General features: G+C 40.2%; 1 protein-coding gene across 3 annotated transcripts in view; it reads right to left on the reverse strand.

Moving 5' to 3' along the window:
• The window catches only part of LOC108140681 (Down syndrome cell adhesion molecule-like protein Dscam2), a 33652-nt gene extending 26930 nt beyond the window's left edge, over positions 1-6722 (reverse strand). For all 3 annotated transcript variants that reach the window (XM_017263628.2, XM_017263627.2, XM_017263629.2), the window contains exons 1-2: positions 6650-6722; positions 4905-5048 (exon numbers count right to left, since the gene is read on the reverse strand). The gene's annotated coding sequence lies outside the window, so the exon portion shown is untranslated. The remainder of the gene's footprint in view (positions 1-4904; positions 5049-6649) is intronic.
• Between the last annotated feature and the right edge of the window lie 8877 nt (positions 6723-15599).

Genomic DNA, 15599 nt, shown 5'->3' on the forward strand with positions numbered 1-15599 from the left:
CATAAGTTCTCTGTATTGGGGGCTTCTATTCTGGTAATACCCCCAACAGAAACAACCTTCGCATACAGAACACACTGGCACGTTCCGGACTCACAGAAACCGAGAGCAATCCTGCGTTTGCATTGCTGTAGAGCTCTTGGCAAATACATTTAACGAGTATTTATGAGCGAGCATACGAAATGAATGACTTTTGCCATCATTAAATTTTATTTGGCATGGCCCCGGCCAAGTTTTCCCCTCGCACGAGCTGCCGACTACAATGAAGAAGACATAGACATGTTTTGAGGTCGAGACACAGGAGTTCAACAGCCGAGTGAAAAAGCTCGACAGAATCCTTTGCCGTGTATCTCGATTTTCTCGCTCAGTCGGGCACTTAGCTTAGCGACTAAATAAACATCATCATGACACCCATTACATACAATCGACAGGCATTGGATGGTACAGTGAAGAAAATGAAAGTGATTGGAATTGGAATTCTACATCGTGTGCCTTAATGGTTGTTTTCATTCTCTTACTGAGTACTGAACATTATTGAACTAACATTACAAATTCGTTAAAATATAAAATTAAGAGTTGATGTGAAAAAAGTGTCCGAAACTGAGTCTAACAATGGAACCAAAATAACAAGTGATATTTTAAAGACCAATGATGTTTGAAAACTTCTTGTTGTCAGGCATATAAAAAAAGACTCGATAATAAATTTAAATTTTCTGTCTGTATTTTTGGGGCTGCTGTGTGCGAAGGACGAACAGAGAGGCAGAAAAGTGGGCGGTGAGGGTCACACTGAAGAGTTCTTTTAATGTTTGCAACTTGACACCTTTTCAGCCGGCACATATGGGCGGAGGCATCTCTGTTTGCATTTAATTGAGAATTTAAAATGATTTGTTTATTCTGGCAGCGTCTTTTGTTGAGCGATTTGCCACGAGCAATTCGTTTCTTTGCTCAGCACTTGGACGGCATCGTCCTCGGAGTCCTTAGTCCTTAGTCCTTACCAGCTAACACACATAGCGGGAGGGGGAAAGGTTGCGTGTGGGTGTTAGCTCTTTCATTTTTAATGAGTTTTTATTTTGCACGCCTTTGTCCCGTCCAACTGTCTGACTCCGGGATCCCTTTGCCGGCGGAGGTGGGCCAGCTTCAGCTGACAGGATACAAGCCGCATCCTGCGCCCCTCGTCCTGCGCTCTCGCAAAGCGATTACTTGGGCTTGTGTGTCGGGTGTCATAACTGCTAACTGTCAGCAAATTTGACACTAAATATGTGGACGCCGCTTTAGTTGTGTCACTCTGGATTATATAAGTTGTTTGTGTCTGGGTGTTGCTGTCTGGCGCTGGTGAGCTCTTGTTTATTTATTTTGGTGTGATGTCTGCCGTTGATTATAATAACTGTTTATTTGCTTTGATAATCCAGTTGGGGAATTCAGCGGTTGTTTTATGACCAGCTGGCTGCTACTAAAATTTCCCTAATTGACATTGAATATAAAATTGTATACCTGGCTTGTTAGGCTCAATAGTGCTGATATTTCGAATCATCAGTTTTAAATTGCTAACATAAACTAAAAAATGAATTTATTTTTCAGAAGTAGAGACAAATATATCTATTAATACGGAGCAATTTTATTTTATTTTAAGAATTTGATAACACTCTTATGAAAAAGGTAGACTTCCCAAATCGATAAAATTTAACTCGTGAGCTGCTGAAATATTTATTTACCCCCTCCAATTAGGTGATAAAAGGTCCTTGTTCTTCGACCAATGATTTTATACAATACGTACATTAGGTTCATCTCCGCCAACGTGGAAACAATTCGCAGCAGGGCAATCAATCTTGCACAATGAAATTCCGAAAACAGGCCACTTCCCATTGCTGCAGCTATCCAATGCAACGGATACTCCTTCGGAGTCCTTTGCTCAGCATGCACCTTGAGCTCACGAGTGGATGTTTTCATTTTTTTTATTTCTCACCTTTTTTTTTGCCCCACTCCAGGATTTGTGTGGCGTGAAAGGCTTTAAGTGCGGAACGCCACAACAAACAGCAAAAGCAATAGCGACGGCAACAATTCAAAGGCAACATGGTCATGCCTTCATGTGTAGCCGAGCCAGTCGAGCGAAAATCACCCCTTGATCCCAAAAACACTGAGAGAACGATAAATAATATAAAAATATTTTAGGAAATTTTATATATTTCTATTGCTGCATCGTTGAGTTTTGAAAGAAAATATTACGTAAAAATGTACTTAAATAGTACGGTTAATATTTTTTATAACATTTCTACAAGTTGTTTTTAAAATATGATAAAATTTGGTTAAATTCCTGACAGCAATAGATTGCATTTTAAATAGGTTCATTGAGGGTTTGCACAGAGATGCTGCGTAATTTTTTTCAGTGGCTCTCTTATGTCCTGGCTGAGGTTAAACGTTGATGCATCCGCCGCTGCCACGCCCTTATCCGGTGAAAGGAGTGGAGCGAGAAGTGGGTGGGCGATGATGGGTAGTGCCAGTGGTTCAGGCGTTAAGCAATATAATTTTTCTTGCTTTGAGACGGAGCTGTTGAATCGTTTTAATGCTCGTCACCTGCAATGTTTGTTTTCTTTTTGTTCTTGCATGCAAAAGGTGATGCATACACGAATTGTATAGTACATATTCACAGCACTTTGGGGCGGATGTGTTTGCGTTTAGCGCTGGTTGACAGCTTGGCAATTTATATGCCCGACATCCTGTCAGCCAACAGTTTAAAGGCGACTTTAAGCCAGGCCCGTACCCCGCCATTCAGCAATTTCCTGTTGGCAGCACCCACTTCTGGGTCCCTTCGCTTGGGCCTAATGCAAAATACCCGGAACAATGGATCCATTTGCACTCGCCCAGACTGAAGTGCAACTCTTTGGTTATAGCCAACAAAGGTTTGGGCCCCAAGTCAGAGAGCATCCGTAGCGCACCGCGTACTCGTAAATGGCCAGAGCTATAGCTATGGCTACGAAACAAAACGGACACTGAAACAATATACACCCGACCTGGACTATAGTTCAGAATGAGCCAAACTGAAATGAGGGTAAGACAACACCTTAAAAAAATCAGTAACAATCATTTAGAAATTATTTTTAAAGTCCTATCTTATTATAAATTATCAAGAATGGAATACTTTTAACCGACTACTAATTTATAGTTTCGAATCAGCACGTTCTTTCCGGAAAACAGACAAATATAAATCTTATCCAATCAAAAATAATATTAAATTTTAAATTATGTATTTTCCTAAAGATTTTTATACTGTACTAAAGCAGGGGTTTCCAGGATGGGTCGACGGAAATGCAAAGGCGACGAGCCACCTAATAACATTTGGCCCTGCCCGACCCATTCATACTGCTCCCATCCCCCTTCCCCGATATCGCGTGTCCCTACAAATGTTTGGCCACCTTTTGCATTACATCAATTCGGGCACAACAGCGGTTGTCTAGAAGGGCAACAAGAAAAATGAGGCAGGGCAACAAAATGTAATGGGCGCGCATTTTTTTCTGCCATGGCAACTTTCTATTGTTCGTCGCCTGTCGTTGCAACCGTCCCATTGGGATCGGGATTCTACAGACACAGATACATATATCTGCGAGGGTTCCAGTGCCATCGGTTCAGCGATGCTGCATTGTCACATTGACAAACCTCCGAGCTTGCTGGGCTGCCGCTCTATCTTTGTTCCTGGCCCTCTGGCGTTTTCGAGTGCCTTTGTTTATTCACTGCTGATGCACGGCAAAAAATTGGTTCCTTTTTTTTGATTTTAACTTTATTCATTTTAGTGGGAAATAAGGAGGGAAATCAATATCCTTTTTTTTTTGTGCGGTTTTCCCAATTAAGTTATTATTATTTAAATAATTCTTCTACAAACTGTAATAATTTTTTATAACCAAAAGTTTATTTTCTGTGCACTGATGTTGCTGTCGTGCAGCGTGGGGTTCTTGTTGCTATTATGAATAAAGTTGACTTGAGTGCATTGCGAGGACGTTGGCCATGGCGGTGACATCACTGGCTCGTCTAACAAATAAATTTAATTGGTACAACCGCTGCAAGCCAACTCGCTCACAACTCTTTAAAATTTTCCGCTTGATAGCAGTTGGAGGTGTCAAATGAGGAAGTAATTAAGCGTGAATGTAGAAGACATAAAAACGTAATGGGACCGCTAAATACAGCATTAATGAGAGCGGCAATTATGTCTTCTAGGAAGTTCAGTGGATTGGATGGAAAGTGAAAATTGTTTCATTTGTAAGGGTGAACAAAAAAAAGTTAGTGAAATTATTAAATTTAAGGCCTTTAAGTTTTGGACCAGACACTGCAAAAATAGGCAAATGACAGATTCTGCTATTGAAATGATAAACGTATTATTACAAAAATGTTCACATGTTGTACCACTTAGAATGGTTATAAGCTTTAAGAACTTTTCACAGCCAAACTGGTATCAAACCGAATAGCAGAATGCAGTAGCACTCAGGAAAATGGAATAAAGGTGGGGTTTTCTGTGAAACTCAACCGAATCGAATAGAATTTCCAATAAAATGTAAATTTTTCCCTTGACCACATTCCTTCTCCTTTGTGCGCTCACTGTGTGGGGTTACTCTTGAAGATTGGCTTCACAGCCCCACCCGTTGCACACAAACATTTTCTGAGATTAAAATTTAATAGACACCCCGCAGCCCAACTCTCCGATGGCCAGTCGAACTGAAATTGGCAGCCTTGTGCAACATTTCCAGCTTATCTCCGGGCAATGCATAATTCAACAGCTTGCGGATTCCAGAAGCAAAAACTAAAATTGGAGGAAAACAAAACCGAGAAAACCAATTTTTTGTGGCCATGCAAGCAACTCAATTTGCTTAGACTAAGCAACAAACAAGCGCCGAAAACTGCGAATCATTCAGTGAAATTACCTCGTTATCTTGCAGTTCCGAAATCCCTCGTCCTGGCTGCAGGATCCACCGCTTATATGGAGTCGTCTGGCATGGGATTGCGATTTTATTATTTTTGGCAGCTTGCCCGGAACACTAACACATATGTCTGGCAGCTAACACATGCTAGATGGTGAACAAAAATCATGGCATATTTTGCGGCTGCATTCAACAATTGCCAAAAGGTGGTCCGCAAAAAAAAGGAAGGCGTTGGAGAAAAGAGAACGAATCGCGACCATAAATTATACGCAGTGCATAGACGGTGTCTTTTTATGGTCTTGTGACTGGGTAGCGATTCTGGATTCTCTTTTTTCCTTTTTGGGACTTTCTCCGCCTTTCTTTTGGCCATTGTTGCCGCACTTTTATCGCACTTTGATAATCGCTCGGCACATGTTTCACGGCACAACATCGCCGACAGCTCGATGGCCATTCGATTCAATTTGCCGCTCCATAAATGCTTGCAAAAAGTCACCGCTACATTTACATTTTTCCCAAAGAAAATATTCGTTGGTGCTTTTTCCGGGCATTTTTTTTAGCCGTCTTTAAACAGGGTTCACTTGCCCAACCTTTTTCACACTTTTCCATTAGCCAACATTCGGCCTGCTTAGCGCTCAAATTATTTCACCTTTTATTCAATTTACTTTATCCACTTGCCAGGGGTCCTTTTTGTATTTGTGTATCTGGGTGTGGGTGTGAGTGTTCTGTATGCACCAGCAGCTTCCGTTTCCGGTTCCGTTAGGATGTTAGGGAGCCGGGCGCACACATAGCGTAAGCGTTTCATGAGGCACAGCGAAAATCCACTTTTGTAACATTTTTTATGAACACATTCGTGCGGACAAATAACCCGTGAAGTCAGTAAAATCCACGATAAAACCAAACACCACTCGCAAGCAAACACACGCACATATAGGGGCGAACAAACAAAATGTCAGCTCCAAAATTGCACTGCATAGTTTTAGGCAGCGCCACACACACACACATTAAATTCTCACAGACGCCGAAACATTGATGTATGTATACACTGAGAAAAAGATAACTTAAAAAACACCAATCGAAGCACATTATAAATTGTTAAATATGAAAGTAATTTTAATGTGAAAAACTTAAAAAGGGTTTCATTAAATTCTCAAATATAATTAGTTATGCTTTCTTATTTCCATTATTTTTCCTTTATTCATAATATTACTCGGTAATTAACACCAGGTTAGTGCAAATTTGTATAACAAACTAGCCATCGAATTCGATTATCTAATAAATTAAAAATAAAAAGTAAATATTTTTACATTTTCAATAAAAGTAAAAACAACATTCAAAATTCGAAAATTGTTAGAATATTTAAAATAAATCCTGTTACACAATGATTTAAAAGTTAATTTTATTTGTCGACCTCTAAAAAAATTTAAAAAAAAAAGGGATTTAAAGTGATTTGAAGGCAAATAAGATTTTTATAAACCTTTTAGTATAATTGGCATTATATTTAGCCTAACAGATTCTGATAAATAATCAGCTTTTTCTCTGTGCACTTATCCCTTTATGCCCACACACATTCGCCCACACACATCCGTGCACTGGCCACTATCACCGTTGGAACTATAGTCACTCCCCGAGGCAGCATCCATTAATGGTTTTCCATTAAATCCCCAAATAGTGCCTAACACACACGCTCACACGCTGGATAGTTTATCCTTGTGGGTGTGTCGATGCTTAACTAATACTAAGGCACTAACACTGACAACTGTATTTGCGATATCCCGATTTCCGATTTTGTCCGCTTGAAACGTCCATACAGTTTGAAACGCCGGCAATGACTGAATCCTGAAATCGTCCTCCGCCGCCGACGTCGCTGTCGGCGTCGCAGCGCTGCCCTCGTCCTGTCGCTTGGGGTTATCTCTGTCAGCGTAATCGCTTCCCACTCCTTAGCCTAGTCCAGCCCAAACCGCCCACCGCCTCCCCCTTTTGAGGCCATTACTGCAACTGTTGCCACTCGTGGCCCACAATCGAACGACGCCGACTGAGACGCCAGCTGAGCAGTCGACGCTGAGCCGACGTCAGCGCCTCCACTGGCGTTTCTCTTCTCTCTCAGGATTTCGATTCTCTTCGCTATCTGTCTGGCCATTTCCTTTGGGGGAAAAATAAGAGAAAAATAAAATAATGGAGACCAAAAGAGAAAATGAACAGAGCGAGAGGGCGAAGTGGGTGGTGTTCACTTGTTGTTGCCTTGCGATTACTGACATTCCTATGAATGGCTGACAATATTTATATACTATCTGTAAAATATTCATCAAGCTAACACAAAGAAAAAAAATAATTAAAAAAGTTTAATGGCAATAATACTAAAATCACAATTCTGGTAAACATTTAGAAACATTTATCTGAACTCAGCAACACATTAAATCATACTTTTTATTGTCTTAAAAAATTAAATTAACATCCACTTTTATCAAGATATTGTATTAGCTAAGAAAATAATGTAAATATTTCCGTGCTTTAAGGTGTTGATCTATTTATTGTTTAACAACCACATCATAATCAATACCATTTTCATGTGTCCCCATGCTACGTTTGAATTATTACTTTATGAAAAAATAATAAATATTACACGAACAAAATAAGGATTGACAGCTGTGATTTAGCACTGTTGGCCTGTCATTTGCGTGAGGATGAAATAAACACAAAATCTAACTTCTATATCATGCACAGGTTTTCTATTTGTATTTATTTCTCGGCCTTCCCATTCAATGTTAAATCCGCTTTTACTGCATTCCTACTGCATTGGGCACTTCATCACCTCGGCGGCGACATGTGACACCATAAATCACGCCGACTGTCCGCTGCACGAATGCCACTTTGGCGCCAAAAGTTATGCTACATAAAGCATGATACACATGCCAACCGAAACCCACACCACGATGCCTCATCTTCTTTTTATTTTACTACGCGACTTTTAGCGTAAACTGTCATTCAGCTTTTCGCTCACACATTCTGTTGTTGTTTATTTATTTGTTTACCCTTCATTTTTCCCAGCCAAACACCCACAAAAAATTGGCCAGCACGTGTTGCTTTCCTGCGTTTCTCTCTGCTGTCAACAAAACGCGTGCGCATGCGCGCTCTTTCGGCGTCAACGCCGGCAGAGGAATCAACTGGCAGCGTTTGAAAAAATTTCAAAAAATACTTGACCTAGGGCAAACGGAAAGCGAACGAGCCCAGCGCATTGGATGCCACTTATTTAGACACAAATGCGTGCGAGTGAGAGGCTCTCGAGGGCTGAACTGTCAAAGCGCATTATGATTTTCATATATCATGCCGAATGGGAAAGGTTTTTCCGCTTTTCCCGCTACATCATAATAGACGGAAGGTGAAAACAATAATGATGGGCTGGAAACGATGGATCAACTCAATTTTCATCATTGCCACAGGCGAGGTTCGCAATGAGAAAATTAAGAATATAGGATTATACAATATTTCTTTCAACTGAAAACAAAATCAAATTTCTAAATAATAACCAGAAAGTGAAGTACTAATTTAAAACTTCCAGAACTTCTTGTTCTAATTGAGTTATACTCTAGAAATATTTTATTTTTCCCAGTACATATTTTGGCCGATAAATCATCGCCGTGCGCCGAATGAAGTTAGATAACTTGATTGCCAGGCAACCATATTTGCCTTGTCATTAATATTTCTGCCAAGTACTTGCATGTCTATGTTTATCGCACGTTCTTACTGCTTAGCAGGGATATTAAGTATACGCCTGTGTGCCATGTGGGTAAAATGCCTTGTAATTAAATTTAAAAGCATTTCATGCAACAAAGCTTAAGTGAATTATTAGCTGACACCCATAAACAAGAGCCAGCACACCAAGTTAGCTTATCCCAAAACGAATGTATGTATGTGGGCGCTCGCTTAAACAAATGACTTTGGCCATTTATGAGCCGCTCTCAGATAAATTACGAAATTGTTATAATTTGGCCGCGCAGCACATTGGAAACAGCCCCAAAGATGCGGACGCACAATAGAGCCATTGGAGCTGTTTTTGCCGCAGTCCTGTTGCTTTTTGCCAAGCTCTAATATAATGCTATGTGGCGTGGTATGTTGCTTTTTGCGCCTTGCCGGCTCGGAAATTGTTTGGTGCGAACTCGATTCTTAGCAAATGGTATAACTTACGTAGTCCGCTTATCTCGGCATTTAATTTTAGATTTACGAGCTCTATGGCTCCTTTGCGTAGAGGTCTTGTTGCATTTGAATGAATAAAACTCAAGTTGGCATACGGGAGTTTTATGTCTAGAAAGCGCGTTATTTTTCATCCGTTGGCAGACGGTTTTATAAATGGGTTACGCATAACATTAAGTTTTAGTGGCAATTAGTAGTACGTTCTTAAAATAAAGGTCATTTTCCGAAGATTTTAGTTTCTAATAATTTATTTTCCCAGAAAACAGGTTGAATTTGTAATGAAATTCGAAAAATACCTACATAAATGAATTCAAAGTAAAATAACATTTAAAACCTTACCTTAGCCCAAAAACTTATAAAAGATTTTTAATATTTAATTATTATGTAGATAAAATTTCGTAGATTTTGTGGCTTCTTACGCCAAAAGCTATGAGGGCTCAAGCAACTACCCTAAACGCATTTGTCACAGCCATTGCTTTTGAAAAGTTTCCAAACTAATTTAGAGTTTATCCAACCTTTAAACTACAACCTACAAACTTCACCCCTGTGAGCTGTCATAATTTGCGCTTAAAGTGTCATTAAAACATAATTATGCCACAACAATAAAGAAACCCCGAAAATAAGTAAATTATTTAAGTTGCTATTGCTGGCTGGCACAATGCTAATACAGACCACTCCCACTTGGATGCTTATCCTTTCGACTTTTCACGGCCCTCCACAAATTGCGGCAGCAATGGATGCCCTGAACTTTTTCTGGCCGCCACAAATGCAACAAGAATAACAACAGCATTCAGGGGTTGTGTAAGGAAAAAGTGTTTGCCAGTACACGAAAAGTTTTTGCAGTGGGCTGGATGTGGGTGAGAAAGTCTGCTTTCCTTGTTGAGTGCTGCAGACCGCAACTGGGAGGCGGTGGTGCCGATGATGATGGCAGTGCCGTTTCCCGGTGGCCGTTCCCAAGTCCGTGCCAACAAAAAGCCATAACAAAACCGCATCATTATCATGAAGCCAAGAAATAGTGCAGGATCCAGCAGCCAGTATCCGAGGGCCAACTGCCAGATGGAGGACGATTCGGAAGCGTGGCGCTGCGGCGACCCAGGGCAGCAATTTTGTGGGCTGTGCTTGCTCAGCTTGTTATAACAGCGGCAAAATTTAATAAGCGTTTTATTACATTACAACAGCAGCAACAACCACCCGCAGCAGCAACAGTCCTGCCAAGTCATCCACACTCAGAGAAGTCTCACTAATATTTAATAGGTTATGAACTGCACTGCAATTAAAGTTATTATTCTCCAATGAACAGAATGGTAATTTCTATAAAACTCCATATTTTTTTCATTTTAATTTTTAGAGTTTTCCTGATCTCATAATTTAAAAGATTACCAAAAGTATATTGTTAACCATGTATAGTTAATTTTATAAGTTAACTATGGTTGTATTATAATACGTTTTTTCAATTCCAAACTAAAATAATTGACTATTGCTTTATATTTTAATACATTAAGTTTGCATATAAAAATTAAAGTATTTTCACTGTTTTTGAAAATCAAGATTCAATCAAAAGCAAAAATTATCTTTAATTACAACATGTCTTCATTGGTCAAATACTAGCACTTTAAGCTATAATTTCTTTGAGTGCATTCGAGCTGTGAGTCAGCGGGTAAAGTTCATTGTCGAAACCAAAGAAGCAGCACTTGTTGCTGCCGCCAACGCTTAAAAGCCAAATGTGTTAATTGTGTAAGTTTCAAAGGGTTACCGATTCAAAACTCACAAATGGGCGGTATAGTTTGTGATAATTTCCCTGCGTAGGTTAGATGGCGAAAGTTTGCCTCCCAGCTCCGGCTGGCGTAATTAATCGTTTTTCGACAGACTTTCTGGACCCGTTCGGCTGGTAAATTCGCCAAAAACTGTGGAAGCAACTGGGAGGTATGAAATTGAAGCTGACTTTATTTGGCACGCTTCATTGACTTTTATTGAGGCACTGAAAATATTGTGACTGGTCATTCCACTTACCTGGGCGCATTTGTAAGTGGCAAATTGTTTTAACCATAAATCAGTTAAGCCCACATTTAATATAAGTAGTCGGGCATGGGATTAATTACAAGCAGCGAGTGGAGCCCATTTACCGGGCATAGAACGCTGCTCAAAGTGTTTGTTAATGAAACAGCAATAATTTATGCGCACATTCGGATTTTAATGCATTTTTGTGGCTTTTAAATTGCTCGGCCGCAGCATGAATGCAGCGCGGTTACGCATACGACACGTTGGCTAGCTGGAGATGGTGAATGCTGAATGGATGAAGGGCGGCTGGGCGAGATTGGAGGAGAAGGAGAAGGGGAGAAGCAGGACGACATCGACTGGCAGGCAATTATTGACATCGACTTGGTGGCGTCACGCAATTTCCGTTGATGCGTAGCAATGCAATTATGAAAATTATGCGACAATCCACTTTGCGTCGCTGCCTATTCTCTATTTTTTTGCTTTTAAAGAGGATTTATAACGTTGTCATAAAGTGGAAAAACTCAGTTAAGAAGACATTTTCAACCCCAACAATTAAGAAAATGTTCAATTATGTTATTTTTAAATCGACACACTAAACTTCAAGATGACTAACGATTTTAAGCACACATACAAAAATGGAAGTGCTTTTAAAATGTTTGACAGCCCGAATGAAGTTGACATTATATTTTGCATCCGCAGTACTACATATTTCGATAAAAATAAAATTATATGAAAGAAGGGTTGTAAATGCTGGATAATCTCATAAAAGATTAATATGGATATGTGTTTGTCATCCTTTTCGTACACGCAGCACACTGCCGATAAAAACTGTTATTTGAAAGCAGGGAATTAGATGTTGGCTCAGCTCATCAAAGATTAATCAGGGTATTAAAAGCTTCGTTTTCACTTGCCGGCAAATCACTCAGGCCTACAGATAATGTCAATCTCTTCTGGCTTAGCCGGTAAAAAAGCTAGAACAAATTTTGCCGCACACAGAAGCGAGTTTTGTAAAGGCAAGTCAGGTCTGGGGGCGGCTTTGACAACGTCTGCTGACATGGCTTTTGTGTAGTTGACTTAAGTAAAACCCCTGGCCAGGGGCGTGGGTGCACTGCACATATAGGCAAGTGGGGTGGGCTGGAGAACCGCCTGTGTTGCGCCAGCATTACTTGTCAAGTGAGCTTCAATTTCAATGACATTTAAGTGTGCCGTCGACTTCTTGGTGCCGTCTTCCTTCGCATCCTGCCGCAGCCACTGCCACTGCCATTGCGGCTGTGTTGCATTTGACACATAAGTGGCCTTTAATGATATCAAACTTCATGTTCCTGCTTTCACTGCTTTCCACATCCCGGCCCTTAGTTTGCATGCCTAACTTTTTCATTGAGTTGTCATTGCGACCCTTTCATTTGTCGAGTTGTGAGCCAGATAAGGATGCTCCAGGGCGGGGCCGAGAAGGGGTTAACAGGGGGAGGGCAGGAACTCCTTGGCGATGACAGTGGCGTGGGATACGCTGATGATGGCCCCTGGCAGATCAAGTGGCATTTGTGGCAAATTTCGAGCCGCGTCTTAGTCAAACAATAATGTCGGAAGGTCATTACGCACTGAATTAATGAACTTCGGAGTTAATCACATTTTTCCATCAATTTTTAAAGGGAGATCTTTTCAACTTAATTTAAGTTCGTGTCCGTATGGTAAGATAAACGAATTTATTTAACTGTGAAAACATATGGAACTTTTGGAATTTAACATTTACTATTTGTTGACTCTTCGCAGCCTAAAAAGGATTCTAATGTCTTTGAAATAAAACAAATCATGACTCAAAAGTGCAATTTGTACTAGTAATAGTCTCCGCATTTAACTAGTTTATACAATGTTAGCTTGTTTTCTATTTTCCTTGGCGAGGCTTATTCGACATCATTGTTAAGCCATAAACACTTAAGAGCTGAGGACTATCTCCTTCATCGCACAAGAATATTTTATCATTAGCCCTTGACCAGATGCTTCAATGGCCTTCGAGTCCTCAGTTTGTTGCAATTATAATGATAAAACTTTACAGCTCAGCCACCAGTGTCGTTCTTAGCCATAAAAATTGTGTATAGCCTATTGAAATTAAATGAAATAAATTATAACGCTAATCTGAATGGACTGTAAAATATCCCGGAATCTGTTTTTAAATATAAATTTATAAAAGGAAATACTTTACATTTAATAAGAATTGGCGACGATTATTATTTTAATTTTTAGTTGAACATGTGACTTTTAAAATCAAGTAAGCCGTCTTAAGATCTTAAATCAAATAGAGCAAAATAATAATAAGGATGTCAAAGGGACTCAAAAAAAACTTACGAGAGAAAGAATAATGTTTGAATTATTTATCTAATAATCTGAAAGTCTTACAGTTTCTAAAAAATCATTTTGACTTTAAAATTTTTGGCTAATAGGGTGCACTTACAATATAACCTCGTATGCTGCGGGTAAGAGGTATTAAAAAGTAGGCGAGACGAAAGGCGCTTCGCGGTTTGTGGCCTGTGGCCCTTAGTCTTTGGACAACAGACTCCGGACAACGGACACCGGACAACGGACACCGGACAGTGTACAGAGGACAGCAGCTGCCGTTGGCGTTGGGGGCGACGGCGACCCTTGTGAATTTGAAAAGTGCTTAGCCGTGACAAAACCTTTTTTCCACTTAGACAGCGACGGTGGGGGCGGATGCGACTCGGGTTCAGACCCGACCAGTCCGGAAAGAGTGGACCGGAATCCGGCAAAGCGTGGCAGTTCGCGCCCCCAATCGCATTATTGCAAAGGGCCCGCCTGGCAGCTACTTTCCATGGCACTTTTATGTGCTGGCCCCAACTTTTTCTATTCCCGCCTTTTCAATAATGAAGGAAAAATAGTACGAGCTTTGAATTTCCAAATGATACACGGCTGAGAAGAGAAGCCGCAGACAAATATATATATATATATATATATATATATATATATATATATATAAAAGCGGAGGCGGACAACTAAGCTGGCAAAGGAAGTAGCAAAAGCAAAGTTTGAAAAGTGGACGTCGAAGTGGAAAAGGCAAATTAAATTATTTCTCATGAAAATGCAAGACGGGCCGGGCAGAAATTGAAAAGAGCGCGGACGGAAATAAAACTAAAATGCGTTGCGCGTCGGAAAATTACAATTAAATTGACTTTGCCGGCGAAGCGATAAAAGTAAATTAGCATAATTCAAAGTCGTCCGGCCAATCGAATCGAAAGCGTAGCGAAGTAAAAAAATAAGTAAAAGCCGTGCAGACAGAAAGCGCATACTTTCAGGTGCTTATCCCGTATCTCTGAGATGGCTTTTGTTATTAATGCCACTTGACAGCTTTTCACCCTGTCCACTTCAAGAAACTGAAGTAGCCAGGTCACCTGCAACTCCCCCCCAACTCATTCTCTTTACTCTATTTCTTACCCTCGCACTTTTTCGAGTTAAAGGTGGCATTACACTTCTCAGCAGAGCCCACAGTTTAGCCATTTTAAAGCCGTGTTTCCATCATTTTAAAAATCAAACATCTGCATATCTTACTTAATCATGGGAAAAGTGTTTTATTCGTAAAAAGGTATTTTTAAACATTATATTTCTAAATAGTTTCAAGAAAATCAAAATAGATTGGGCTTTATTACCTCTGTAAAACAAAAATAGGAACCTTAATTATTATATTATTATTATGTAAAATTAATTTGTATTTATTTCTGTTATTACTTGTTGTTGCAAAAACTTATTTAATATTAATACAGGTGAAAATATTATTGTATTATATTGTGTAATATAAGTTACCTCTAAGACCTCGGTGTCAAAACTGATTGTCGCCAAGACGGTTCCTTAGATTTACATGAAATTTTTTTAGATTTATTAAATGACTTATTGCTCTAAAAAGGCATTTGCGATATCACCTTAAGTTCGGCGGGCTCAATAAAGTGCAGCAGCAGTGGCAGACAGTCAACGATGGTTTCGGGCCAGCAACAAAGCGTAAAATGTGAATAGACTGAAGAACTGTTCAACTGTCGCCGGAGGGCGTGGTTGAGGGCGAGTAAGAAGTAGGTGGTGGGCGGTGGCGGGCATGCAAAAAACAAAAGGCAGCAAGCGTGTCCTGACTGGGTAATTGAAAGCAACTTTGCGACGTTGCCCGCATGGAATTGGCTACAGTATTCTTCTTTTTTTGTGTTTCGAGCTGCTGATGCTCCTGTTTCTCCGCGATGTTGTGAGTTCTCGGGGTGCATGCGGAAATTGAAATGTCAAGTGTGCACTGCCATGTGTGCTGAGGCACTCCCGCTCCTGGTTTTTCCCTTGCTTTTCCCAGGTTTTCCCTACACCATGCACGGCATTCAAACTGGACTTAATGGTCTCGGGGCTGGCTTAAGCGCATCAGCTGAAGCTGCCATTGATGGGTTTAATTGTTGGAAATAAACGGAGACCCAGAGACGTGGCAACAGGAGCTGATTCATTAAAAGCCTGAGACTATCAGCTCGGTTTCCATTT

Source organism: Drosophila elegans, unplaced genomic scaffold (genome assembly GCF_018152505.1).
Source record: "Drosophila elegans isolate 14027-0461.03 unplaced genomic scaffold, ASM1815250v1 contig_476, whole genome shotgun sequence".
NCBI classification, from domain to species: Eukaryota; Metazoa; Arthropoda; class Insecta; order Diptera; family Drosophilidae; genus Drosophila; species Drosophila elegans.